This window comes from Globicephala melas, chromosome 5 (assembly GCF_963455315.2).
Source record: "Globicephala melas chromosome 5, mGloMel1.2, whole genome shotgun sequence".
NCBI lineage: Eukaryota > Metazoa > Chordata > Mammalia > Artiodactyla > Delphinidae > Globicephala > Globicephala melas.
Window position 1 is genome coordinate 98,716,913 of NC_083318.1, and position 12,935 is coordinate 98,729,847.

A 12,935-nucleotide genomic window follows, 5' to 3' on the forward strand; every position below is an offset into this window, starting at 1 on the left:
GACAAGCAAAAGCTGAGAGAGTTCAACACCACAAAACCAGCTTTACAACAACTGCTAAAGGAACTTCTCTAGGCAAGAAACACAAGAGAAGGAAAAGACCTACAATAACGAACCCAAAACAATTTAGAAAATGGAAATAGGAACATATATATCGATAATTACCTTAAATGTAAATGGACTAAATGCTCCCACCAAAAGACACAGATTGGCTGAATGGATACAAAAACAAGACCCTTATATATGCTGCCTACAAGAGACCCACTTCAGACCTAGAGACACATACAGACTGAAAACAAGGGGATTGAAAAAGTTATTTCATGCAAATGGAAACCAAAAGAAAGCTGGAGTAGCAATTCTCATATCAGACAAAATAGACATTAAAATAAAGACTATTACAAGAGACAAAGAAGGACACTACATAATGATCAAGGGATCCATCCAAGAAGAAGATATAACAATTGTAAATATTTATGCACCCAACATAGGAGCACCTCAATACATAAGGCAAATACTAACAGCCATAAAAGGGGAAATCGACAGTAACACATTCATAGTAGGGGACTTTAACACCCCACTTTCACCCATGGACAGACCATCCAAAATAAAAATAAATAAGGAAACACAAGCTTTAAATGATACATTAAACAAATGGACTTAATTGATATTTATAGGACATTCCATCAAAAACAACAGAAAACACATTTTTCTCAAGTGCTCATGGAACATTCTCCAGGTTAGATAATATCTTGGGTCACAAATCAAGCCTTGGTAAATTTAAGAAAATTGAAATTGTATCAAGTATCTTTTCTGACCACAACACTATGAGACTAGATATCAATTACAGGAAAAGATCTGTAAAAAATACAAACACATGGAGGCTAAACAATACACTACTGAATAACGAAGTGATCACTGAAGAAATCAAAGAGGAAATAAAAAAATGCCTAGAAACAAATGACAATGGAGACACGACGACCCAAAATCTATGGGATGCAGCAAAAGCAGTTCTAAGAGGGAAGTTTATAGCAATACAATCCTACCTTAAGAAACAGGAAACATCTCGAGTAAACAACCTAACCTTGCACCTAAAGCAATTAGAGAAAGAAGAACAAAAAAACACCAAAGTTAGAAGAAGGAAAGAAATCATAAAAATCAGATCACAAATAAATGAAAAAGAAGTGAAGGAAACGACAGCAAAGATCAATAAAGCTAAAAGCTGGTTCTTTGAGAAAATAAAATTGATAAACCATTAGCCAGACTCATCAAAAAAATAAAGGGAGAAGACTCAAATCAATAGAATTAGAAGTGAAAAAGAAGTAACAACTGACACTGCAGAAATACAAAAGATCATGAGAGATTACTACAAGCAACTCTATGCCAATAAAACGGACAACCTGGAAGAAATGGACAAATTCTTAGAAATGCACAACCTGCCAAGACTGAATCAGGAAGAAATAGAAAATATGAACAGACCAATCACAAGCACTGAAATTGAAACGGTGATTAAAACTCTTCCAACAAACAAAAGCCCAGGACCAGATGGCTTCACAGGCGAATTCTATCAAACATTTAGAGAAGAGCTAACACCTATCCTTCTCAAACTCTTCCAAAATGTAGCAGAGGGAGGAACACTCCCAAACTCATTCTACGAGGCCACCATCACCCTGATAACAAAACCAGACAAGGATGTCACAAAGAAAGAAAACTATAAGCCAATATCACTGATGAACATAGATGCAAAAATCCTCAACAAAATACTAGCAAACAGAATCCAACAGCACATTAAACGGATCATACACCATGATCAAGTGGGGTTTATTCCAGGAATGCAAGGATTCTTCAATATACACAAATCAATCAATGTGATAAAACATATTAACAAATTGAAGGAGAAAAACCATATGATCATCTCAATAGATGCAGAGAAAGCTTTCAACAAAATTCAACACCCATGTATGATAAAAACCATGCAGAAAGTAGGCATAGAGGGAACTTTCCTCAACATAATAAAGGCCATATATGACAAACCCCAGCCAACTTCGTCCTCAATGGTGAAGAACTGAAAGCATTTCCACTAAGATCAGGAAGAAGACAAGGTTGCCGACTCTCACCACTCTTATTCAACATAGTTTTGGAAGTTTGAGCCACAGCAACCAGAGAAGAAAAGGAAATAAAAGGAATCCAAATCAGAAAAGAAGAAGTAAAGCTGTTACTATTTGCAGATGACATGATACTCTACATAGAGAATCCTAAAGAAGCTACCAGAAAACTACTAGAGCTAATCAATGAATTTGGTAAAGTAGCAGGATACAAAATTAATGCACAGAAATCTCTGGCATTCCTATACACTAATGATGAACAATCTGAAAGTGAAATCAAGAAAACACTCTCATTTACCATTGCAACGAAAAGAATAAAATATCTAGGAATAAACCTACCTAAGGAGACAAAAGACCTGTATGCAGAAAATTATAAGACACTGATGAAAGAAATTAAAGATGACACAAAAAGATGGAGAGATATACCATGTTCTTGGATTGGAAGAATCAACATTGTGAAAATGACTATACTACCCAAAGCAATCTACAGATTCAATGCAATACCTATCACTGGCATTTTTCACAGAAGTAGAACAAGATATTTCACAATTTTGTATGGAAACACAAAAGACCCCGAATAGCCAAAGCAATCTTGAGAACGAAAAACGGAGCTGGAGGAATCAGACTCCCTGACTTCAGACTATACTACAAAGCTACAGTAATCAAGACAGTATGGTACTGGCACAAAAACAGAAAGATAGATCAGTGGAACAGGATAGAAAGCCCAGAGATAAACCCACGCACATATGGTCATCTTATCTTTGATAAAGGAGACAGGAATGTACAGTGAGAAAGGACAGCCTCTTCAATAAGTGGTGCTGGGAAAACTGGACAGGTATATGTAAAAGTATGAGATGAGATCACTCCCTAACACCATACACAAAAATAAGCTCAAAATGGATTAAAGACCTAAATGTAAGCCCAGAAACTATCAAACTCTTAGAGGAAAACATAGGCAGAACACTATATGACATAAATCACAGCAAGATCCTTTTTGACACACCTCCTAGAGAAATGGAAATAAAAACAAAAATAAACAAATGGGACCTAATGAAACTTCAAAGCTTTTGCACAGCAAAGGAAACCATAAACAAGACCAAAAGACAACCCTCAGAATGGGAGAAAATATTTGCAAATGAAGCAACTGACAATGGATTAATCTCCAAAATTTATAAGCAGCTCATGCAGCTTAATAACAAAAAAACAAACAACCCAATCCAAAAATGGGCAGAAGAATTGAATAGACATTTCCCCAAAGAAGATATGCAAACTGCCAACAAACACGTGAAAGAATGCTCAACATCATTAATCATTAGAGAAATGCAAATCAAAACTACAATGAGATATCATCTCACACCAGTCAGAATGGCCATCATCAGAATATCTAGAAACAATAAATGCTGGAGAGGGTGTGGAGAAAATGGAACCCTCCTGCACTGTTGGTGGGAATGTAAATTGATACAGCCACTGTGGAGAACAGTATGGAGGTTCCTTAAAAATCTACAAATAGTACTACCATATGACCTAGTAATCCCACTACTGGGCATATACCCTGAGAAAACCATAATTCAAAAAGAGTCATGTACCAAAATGTTCATTGCAGCTCTATTTATGATAGCCCGGAGATGGAAACAACCTAAGTGTCCATCATCAGATGAATGGATAAAGAAGATGTGGCACATATATACAATGCAATATTACTCAGCCATAAAAAGAAACGAAATTGAGCTGTTTGTATGAGCTGGATAGACCTGGAGTCTGTCATACAGAGTGAAGTCAGAAACAAAAAGACAAATACCGTATTCTAACACACGTATATGGAATTTAAGAAAAAAAAAATGTCATGAAGACCTAGGGGTAAGACTGGAATAAAGACACAGACCTACTAGAGAATGGACTTGAGGATATGGGGAGGGGGAAGGGTAAGCTGTGACAAAGCGAGAGAGAGGCATGGACATATATACACTACCCAACGTAAGGTAGATAGCTAGTGGGAAGCAGCCACATAGCACAGGGAGATCAGCTCGTGCTTTGTGACCGCCTGGAGGGGTGGGATAGGGAGGGTGGGAGGGAAGGAGACGCAAGAGGGAAGAGATATGGGAACATATGTATATGTATAACTGATTCACTTTATTATAAAGCAGAAACTAACACACCACTGTAAAGCAATTATACTCCAATAAAGATGTAAAACAAAATTATATAGTTCAGATTGGAGAGGTCAGGGTGAGAACAAGAATAAAACAGTACAGGCTAGAGGAAATATATTCAAAGATGTGGCATCTACAAAGTGTAGAATTATTCCAAGAATAAGCAGTCCACCATGATTGATAGTAACCCATTCATTCACATCTGTCTTTAAAATAACGTACATCATAATTTGAACCCTGTTCTCTAGGACACAAGTATCAACAAAATCACTAACTCATATCCAAATCCTCCCAAAGAGCTTGACATAAGGTTTTTTATCATTGAGTTGCTAGAGATACTACGTAGGGAAATTAATTTTCTATCTACCTTGAACAATGTAAAAATTCAGATGTGTTTGCAATCCTAATTTTCAAGTGGCCTTTCATAAACTTGTTTCTCATGGCCCTTGGCTAATTAAGAATCCTAGTTTCCATGAATATTTTCTTTTTCAGGTTGGTTAGGAAGGTTTATCATCTATTCCCTTTATTTGTCTTTTTGTCCTCAATGGGACAAGTCATCAGTTTGTCTGAACTGGCACACAAAATTACCAAGAAAAAAACAGACAAATGGTGGTCAGAGTTTCAAGTTGCTATGCATTTATTTGGTCTGCAAATTGTGAGCAGTATTTACCACAAAAAAATGAGAAACAAGGAACCACATCGAGGTTTCTGGGGATTTATTTTCTGCATTTTTCTAGTATCTCTTTTACTACATACTTGAAGGAGACCAAGTTTACATGCCAGAAAAGTAGATAACTATCCCTTTAGAAAGTTCTACAATTTCATCCATTACAATGGCTGCAAATGTATTTCTATCAAACCAGACTGTCTCCATTCGTGTTATTTACAACAGTGCACTCTGCTCTTCTTTGTTTGAACCACTGAGAAAGTAAAGTTGTCACTTTTCTTTGTAGTCTAGGAGACATTCTTTGGAAGGGAGGAGTAAGGATGCCCAGTGATTAGAAAGAACATTCAAAATACTTGAACGTCTTGGGACAAGAGATATTCCCCTCACAAGTCCTATTTGTTTACAGCATGGTATTGTATCACTGTTAGTTTAAACTACAGTCTAACTACAGTTGCCCTAATTAGAAACTCATACTCCAGGGGTAGTCAGCCTGGTACCATTTAATCAGAGGCAACTTCTACAAGCCTTCAGCTATTCTTATCCCTGATCAACACCAGAGGTTTTGACAACTGGCTTAACAAGTATTGAAAAGGGTTTTCATTGGTGAAATTAATGGCTTGTTAATTAGCAAAACAGATGCTAGAAATGGGTCACCATTGGTGAAATTAGAATTATTCGGAACAGATGATTTGGGACACTCACCTAGATACACATGAAAAGAGTAGAGTAATATAATAAGTCCTGTAGTTGCCACCTAATCTCTAAACATCCTGTGCCCAGCCAGTGGGTCAGAGGACTTTTGGTTTCCCCACAGTTCACTGAATCCTGACACTGCAATAGTGCCACACTTGCCTCAGGTAAACCTTTCCTGCAAAAGGTAAGAAAGGTAAACCTTTCAGGTGACCAAAAAGGAGAGAACTGGAGCTTCATCTACCTGCAGAACAATTTGTACGACCGTGCTTGCTCATAAGCAACTTCATGTGGGGAAGAATTCAGTATAATTCATTATAACCTGGCATCAAGAGTCTGTGTGTGCTGGAGGGGAGAGGTGTCTAATCATCATGCCCTTCTGACTAGTAGGGGCTACTGATATCTACCCCAAAGCATATCCAAGTGGGCTTCGGCCTGTTCACAAGAGGAACCCACCCCCCAAACATACCTGGATACACTCCTGGATACATTGCCAGACAATTCTATAATCTATATTCTAGCAAACCTACCTTTATGCTAATGAATTGATTTAAAGGATAAAACCAATATTGAGATAAGAAAACACAAATGAGACTGAGCCTCTGAGGGACAGAACAGATTGTGTAGTTAGACAATCACACTAAGCAATGATTTTATCTGCCATATCGTGACTACTTATTCTACAACCAAACTGCATTTGAGCAAATTCTAGAATTATATTTGTTCCATGTGAAAACGGAAAATCAAATTAAATGTTACTCAGGGGGGGTGGAGGGTAGGGGATGGGGGCATACATGGGTGCGTATTTCATATCCGTGAGGATCTGTTCTGCACTGTTTCTTCGCTATTAAAGATGACTACAGAAGGAAGAAAGGCCCAAGCTTTTCAGAGTATACTAATGGGTCTTTAGTTTGCAGAGAGAGGCCTGGAGCTGACTTTGAAGGTGGTAGGTAGAGAAAACCACACAATGAAATAGGAGGACTTTTAAGAGTAGCTGAGCCAGTAAAGAAAATCTGAGAAACAGAAAACCAAGAAAATGGAAGAAAACTAGAGTTCAGCCAATAGTGGGACAGCACATGTGAAACAGTGAGGGGCTGATTTACAAACAGAACTAGAAGCCAGAGGTGACCAGGAAACAAATTCCCTTGAGGGACACCTGGATTTTACCAGCGTGATTGTATGGACTTTGAATGTCAAAAACAGTAATTATGATTGGTAATAATTTTCTTTTTTACAGACCCTTTTGCCTAAATCAGAGAAAAGGCTCTGTGATGTTGTGATATAATAAGAAACACTGCTTGGTCTTCATCTCCCATTCCTGGCACAGACCTCTGAAAACGCTTGGAATGTCCTGAGTGATAGCACTGAGAGGAGTGTATTTTGTTATTCGTAACAAGTTCTTTTCAGCCGTACCTGAGTTTCTGCTAATGAGGTGACTCTTGGAGGATGGAACCAACAGGAACCAACAAGGAGATTCGAGGTTTGGGATTTTCAGCTCCAGTCCCCAACCTTCAGGGAGGAAAGAGAGACTGAAGACTGAGTTAATCATCAATGGCCAATGATTTAATCAGTCGTGCCTACATAATGCACCTACATAAAAATTCTAAAGGCAGGAGTCTGGAGTGCTGCCAGGTCTGTGGACGCATACAGGTGCAGGGAGGGTGGTGCATCCAAAGGGGCTGTAGAGGCTCCATGTAACCCCACCCCATACCTCGCCCAACCATCTATTCCACTTGGCTGCTCATGAGCTGTATCCTTAATAATAAGCCAGTAATAATAAGTAAAACACTTTCCTGAGTTCCATGAGCTGCTCTAGCAAACTATCAAACCTGAGGAGGGGGTTGTGGGAGCCCCCAATTTACAGCCAGTTAGTCGCAACCAAAGTTGGGGACAGTCTTGTGGGACTGAGTCCTTAGCCTGTCTTTAGCTAATTCCGGGCAGTTAGTGTCAAAATTGAGTGAAACTGTAGGATACCCAGTTGGTGTCTGCTGAAAATTGGAGAACTGCATGGTGTGGGGAAAAAAAAAAACAAAACTATCTGGTGTCAGAAGTCTTGTGAGCACAGAAAGAGTGTTTCTTTCAGGCTCCTCTAAAAAAAAAAAAAAATCCTACTTACATAACTACACCCATAGAAGTAAACTGCGTCATCAAGGAGCCAAAGAGAGGTAACTACGGGAGCATATTAGCTTTTCTTAGAGTTCATGGCTCAGATAATGGAGACACCCTCACTTATGGTATGTTGAGGCCAAGCTGCTCTCTGAAGCTCACTGGCCGGTGAGCAGACAAGCAGAAGCATTCCTCTAGGAAATCCAGTAGAAGTGCTCCATGAAGCTGCTCCAGTTTGGTGGCATTTGACTCACAGCCAGGAGCCTGGGCTGTTTGTCTCTGCTCACAGAACCTTACTTCCTGTCGTCACCATCCATCCACAGGATCTCCCCATCCTCGACCTTTCTACTCATACGCTCTGTCTTGAGATGGTTTTTACCTACTTTTAGAAGCTTTTCCCCAGGAGAGCACTAACTAGCCCCCAAATGATGGCCCCTCATAACCACTACCTAAAGTAATTTTACAGAGGTGAACTTACACAGGTATGAATGTATAGATTAATACAAATATTTTCTACTTTATAGGTTTCACACTCAGCCACCTCATATTCCTAAACAGTACTTCCACGAAATTCCTGAACTGAAGGCGAAACCACCACGAAGACTGCAGGTGATACAGCACTGTGGTTAAGAGCACAAGTTCTGGAGCCGTGTTGCTATGTGCACATCCTAGCTGTCCTACATGCTAGCTGTGTAACGTGGGTAAGTTAATTCACCTCTCAGGTCTTCAGTGTTCTCATCTTTGAAACGAGGCTGTTACAGTACCCAAATCATAGACTTGTGAGAGTTAGCACATTTTGTAAAACATTTAGCCGGGGCTGTGCTGGACTTGACTCCTTTCTGCTCACAAGAGCCTTTGGGCAGCATCTCTTCCCAAGTCTCCCTACAGTGACATCACACATATGGCCTGGCACTGGTCGTGGTGGGAGTATTTACACCACAGAAACAGGCAGATGCTACAAATTAGAACTTTTTTTTTTATTATTGAGAGCTGATTGTTTAACATTTACCAGTGTACCCACGCATTTAGTGCAAGGGCCAGCGCATAGTTAGCTCTCAAGAAATATGAGCTATTCTTAACAGGAAAGATGATAAGGGGACTGTCTGGAAAGTTAAAGAATTTCCCCCCAACTTTTTCTCACCTTTGCAATTATACAAAGAAAATTGAGTCAAACTATTCTTTGGTGATAGGGAAACTTCAAGCTAAACGTATACCAAACGTCTCCAGCCCCAGCTAGCAACAATCTATATGTTCTTGACCAGAATCACCTTGCCCATTTCAATCTATGACGTGGCACTAAGGTGCCTTATAAAAGATATACTGTACATAATAACATGTGAACGCTTTTCCAGTGGTCCTGCCAAACTCAAGGACACGTGGGTTGCATACTTCTACTGGAGTCTGTGAGTGAGTTCCTGCTTGGGAATCAGTTCAAGGACAAAACTCGTAAGTACTTCATGAACAACACAGATATCTCAAAGATACAATTTTAAAGAAATGACTGATGGGCTCCCTCATCACCCCAACCAAGAAAAAAAATCAGTGGAATAGAATCCTGTCAGAGTTTCCAGTTTGTTTGTAAAGGAGTTGGATGCAGAATGAAAGAAATCAGTCAAAGATGGTTTTCTTTTTCTTTCTCACGTTTACTGATAGAATTTAAAATCAAGATAAGTTTCTAGAGTACTTACTGTGTAGTCTCTTTGGGCGGTGTGGAAATGAAGAAAATGGATTTTTAGTGCTTTATTTTATTTATTTTACTTTTTAGTATAAACAGAAAAAATGAATAAATCTACAAAGGCCAATGGACCGTAGAAGTACAAATGGACCAGAGATCAAGCAATAAGATCCTGCTTTGGGAAATCCCAAGTATTTCAGAAACACTATCAATAATGTTCTAAAATCTCCTTTTGCCACCCCTCTGTAATTAAGAATTTCATGATGTAACTCAGGCCCATAGTATATAACAGACCAGTAAATTACCACTGGACTTCATAAGTCTCAGGCAAGTATTTAGTCATTGTCACACCACAAGCTTAGGATCTTGCCCATAATTGTGGGTGAGATGTTTATTATTCTAATCAGGTATCCACATAAGTGGGAAAGAAGAAAACTAGTTATTATAAATATACCAGCACATTATCCCTGAGCTATAACACCTGAAAGCTTCTGTTGAATCAAAAAGCAAATTCTGTTCACATGCTACAGTCAACCTGGTGACTATTCCTAGTGCACTGCTATAGGCAGATGGGATCTGAATGACTGATTGTCTTAATATTTAGTTTAGTGGTGACAGGGGCGGTGTGGCACACACAGCACTCCCAGAGAAAAAAGTAAGACAAGTTTTATGGCATTATCAATCCAGAAGAAAGTAAAGGAAAACATTCTGTTCCAGAGACAAAGATGGTCAGGAAACCATAGGTCCTCAAAAACAGTCATTCAAGGGCACAGCTATCCACTCCCCAAGAAAGGAAAATAGAATACACACTTTCTTTTCTCTCTCCTCCATCAACAACAGAGAAGCCCTATTAACCATGGACCATAAGAGTTCTTAGCACTGCAGGCTGCAACGCACTCTTCTCCCGCCAGCTTCCTGGCCTGAGGAAAGGGAGGTGGGTAGGGAAAAGGTGTCCTAGGAGAGAAGAGGCCTTTGGAGGCCAGCAGTGGAAAACAGATCCCTGTCTAAGAAAAGTAGGTCAAAAAACTACTGAACTCAACTGTTGACACACCTGAACATCACTGCCCCAGGGCTGCCACCCAAAGCCAAATCAAGACTTTCCCAAGTCCAAGTCCTACAGCACACAGGAAAGTTAGAAAAGTTAACTCTGTAGCCTGCCCAGCTTCTAACTTCTCTCCACGTAGAGTAGGGTTAGGAGGACAGATGCCTATATTAAAAATGCAAATTACTTTTCTCTCACCTTCCCTCCACCTTTTCAGAGAGCTCCATGTCCAACTATGCTCTTTCCTGTACCCACCTCTACCAAAGACCCATGTGACCTTGCTCATTTCATGCAGATGCATTTCATCTCAGACTCACGCCCATTCTCACTACTGCCAAGACTAGAACAAAGTGCTTGGCTTTGGAGTGAAGGGACTCAGGCTCTGAAGTGAAGGGACATGAATCCTGTTTTCACTACTTACTATCTCTTTAACCTTGGATGAATTACCCTCTCTGAGAGATAGTTTCTGCATCTAGAAATGAGAATAAATCCTATTCCCCAGGTTTGTTGTGGATTAAATGGGATAACGTATATAAAATGACTGGCACATGAAAAGCTATGAACCTCCTGAATGGGATTTAATATACGTAATTTAAATAAATATAGAAGAGGACCTCCAGAAGCCTGAGCTCCGGGGCCAGATTTAGTGTAAGAGGAGGAGGAATGGGGTAGAAGAAAGGATGATAGAGGATAAAGGAAATACTATGGCTGTTTTAAATCCAAGATCTTGTCTTTGGATGACAGTATGGTTGAGTCAGTACATAAAGAGAGGATTAAACTGTACAAAACATCTAGAAAAACTGTTTACAAAGTTAAAGGGAATACTTCTTCTCTACTCCTGATGAAGGGAACTCATTCAGTGTAACACCCATGACCTCTCTGGGAGTAACCTATCTGATTGATAAATTTGAAGGAATAAACTGGACGTGCTCAGTTCAGCTCTTCCTTTATACCTCTTGCCTCCTTTGTGTTCCTCCAGGGCAGCCCCAAGTCATGCCCTGACAACCCTTCTCCTCCATCCCTGCCCCACCCACAGAGAGTCGGCCATGGTTCAGCACAGCCCATGACCAGGTGGGAAAGTAGGATTAAATATATCCTCCAACTGAGCCTTTATGAGTAACTAAAGATGAGCTCTCATCTGTTTTACTCTGTTGTCTTAATTCTTACTTTTCTTAGCACTCAGGCAGGACAAAGGGTTTTATTTAATGGGCTCCCTTCAAGGATCCCAACAAACGTTAATGCTATTTATGGATATTGGAAAACTAACAAAGCAAAGAGAACACCCAAAACTGGTCTGGCTATGTCAAAATAATACTAATTAGAATAACTGGCAAAAAATTCCACTATGACTAACTGTCATATGTATAATAACTACTAAAATACCATTCATGTGGGTCATCTTATTTTTCTTTGAATGTAATGTGTTAAATTTAATAAATGTGTTTCAATATATTTAGGCTTCCTCTGTTCTTCTAGCACTGAAACATTACAAAATTGAGAAAAAATGGCAACCACTTGAGTGGATACGGTCTAAGCAACCTGATTAAACCCTAGTCCTTGCCCCCAGCTAGATCCTGCCCTGTGGGCTTTCCTGAACTGATCTGCAGAAAGTCGATTCATTGCTTAAAGTAAGTTTTGTATGCACCAAGGGATCCACACCTTTCACGGTAGGGAGGTAGTTACTTAGAGAGAAAGCAGTTAAAATGTGAAGTTCATCATCAGTGGAAGCTCACAGGATGACCCAGAGGGCCTACTTCTTGGAGAGAAAATAGGATTTTAATTGACAGATTCTATCCTAGGTTCCTCTCTAGGACCTCCCAATAGAGGTCATGAACTGTGATGTAACTGCATGGTTTCAAACCACTTTCAATTCAGTTCACACCAGGCCCCCATGGAATGCATTTCAGGCTTCCACCTCTCTCTGCATCCCAGTCTCAATCATCCCGTCCCGCTCCCAGCCACCCTATGTTTATGACTTTAGTATGAGAAGTTTAAACTGCGTCTGTCTCTGTTACTGACTGTCCACCTTTCATCCACAATACTTGAGTTCTTCCCTAAATCGCTCCCTTTGAGATAAGTGAGTGGGTTCTTCATGCTCCTGTACAAACAGCTTTCTTGACCCAATTATAGTCAGACTGAGACTCTAGCAAGGTTTTACCCTTGAAGCTAACCAAGGATCCTGAAGCTTGGGGGCTCTATTCTCCTATTGGTGGTAAGATCCTTAAAGTTTGGGGCTATGTTTTTTTCACTTCTGAATTCCCCAGTGCTTAGAAGAGCAGCTCTCATGAGTAGTTGTCGGATAAATCCTTGCAAATGAATAATGAAGCACTTACACTCTAACAGGAAAACTCAAAAGCTTTAAGAAATGCTCCATAAATCAACAAGATGATAAGCAAGAAGGATGACTCAAGAGACCTGCTTGTAATGGTATAAGAGACTAGGACCCCAACTCAGCCAGGTTTCATTACCTAGGAGAAGAATTGCTTCTTTTACACCCTCAAATGTG

The 12,935-nt window shown here is 39.7% G+C and overlaps 1 protein-coding gene across 3 annotated transcripts in view; it reads right to left on the minus strand.

Annotated features, from left to right (window-relative positions):
- RASGEF1B (RasGEF domain family member 1B) overlaps positions 1 to 12,935 on the minus strand; it is a 590,923-nt gene that overhangs the window by 530,298 nt on the left and 47,690 nt on the right. Inside the window, exon 1 of one of the 3 annotated variants that reach the window (XM_060299544.1) lies at positions 7,020 to 7,036. The exons of the other annotated variants lie outside the window; for them this stretch is intronic. The gene's annotated coding sequence lies outside the window, so the exon portion shown is untranslated. Of the gene's footprint in view, positions 1 to 7,019; positions 7,037 to 12,935 lie in introns of those variants that run through there. 3 annotated transcript variants of the gene reach the window in all.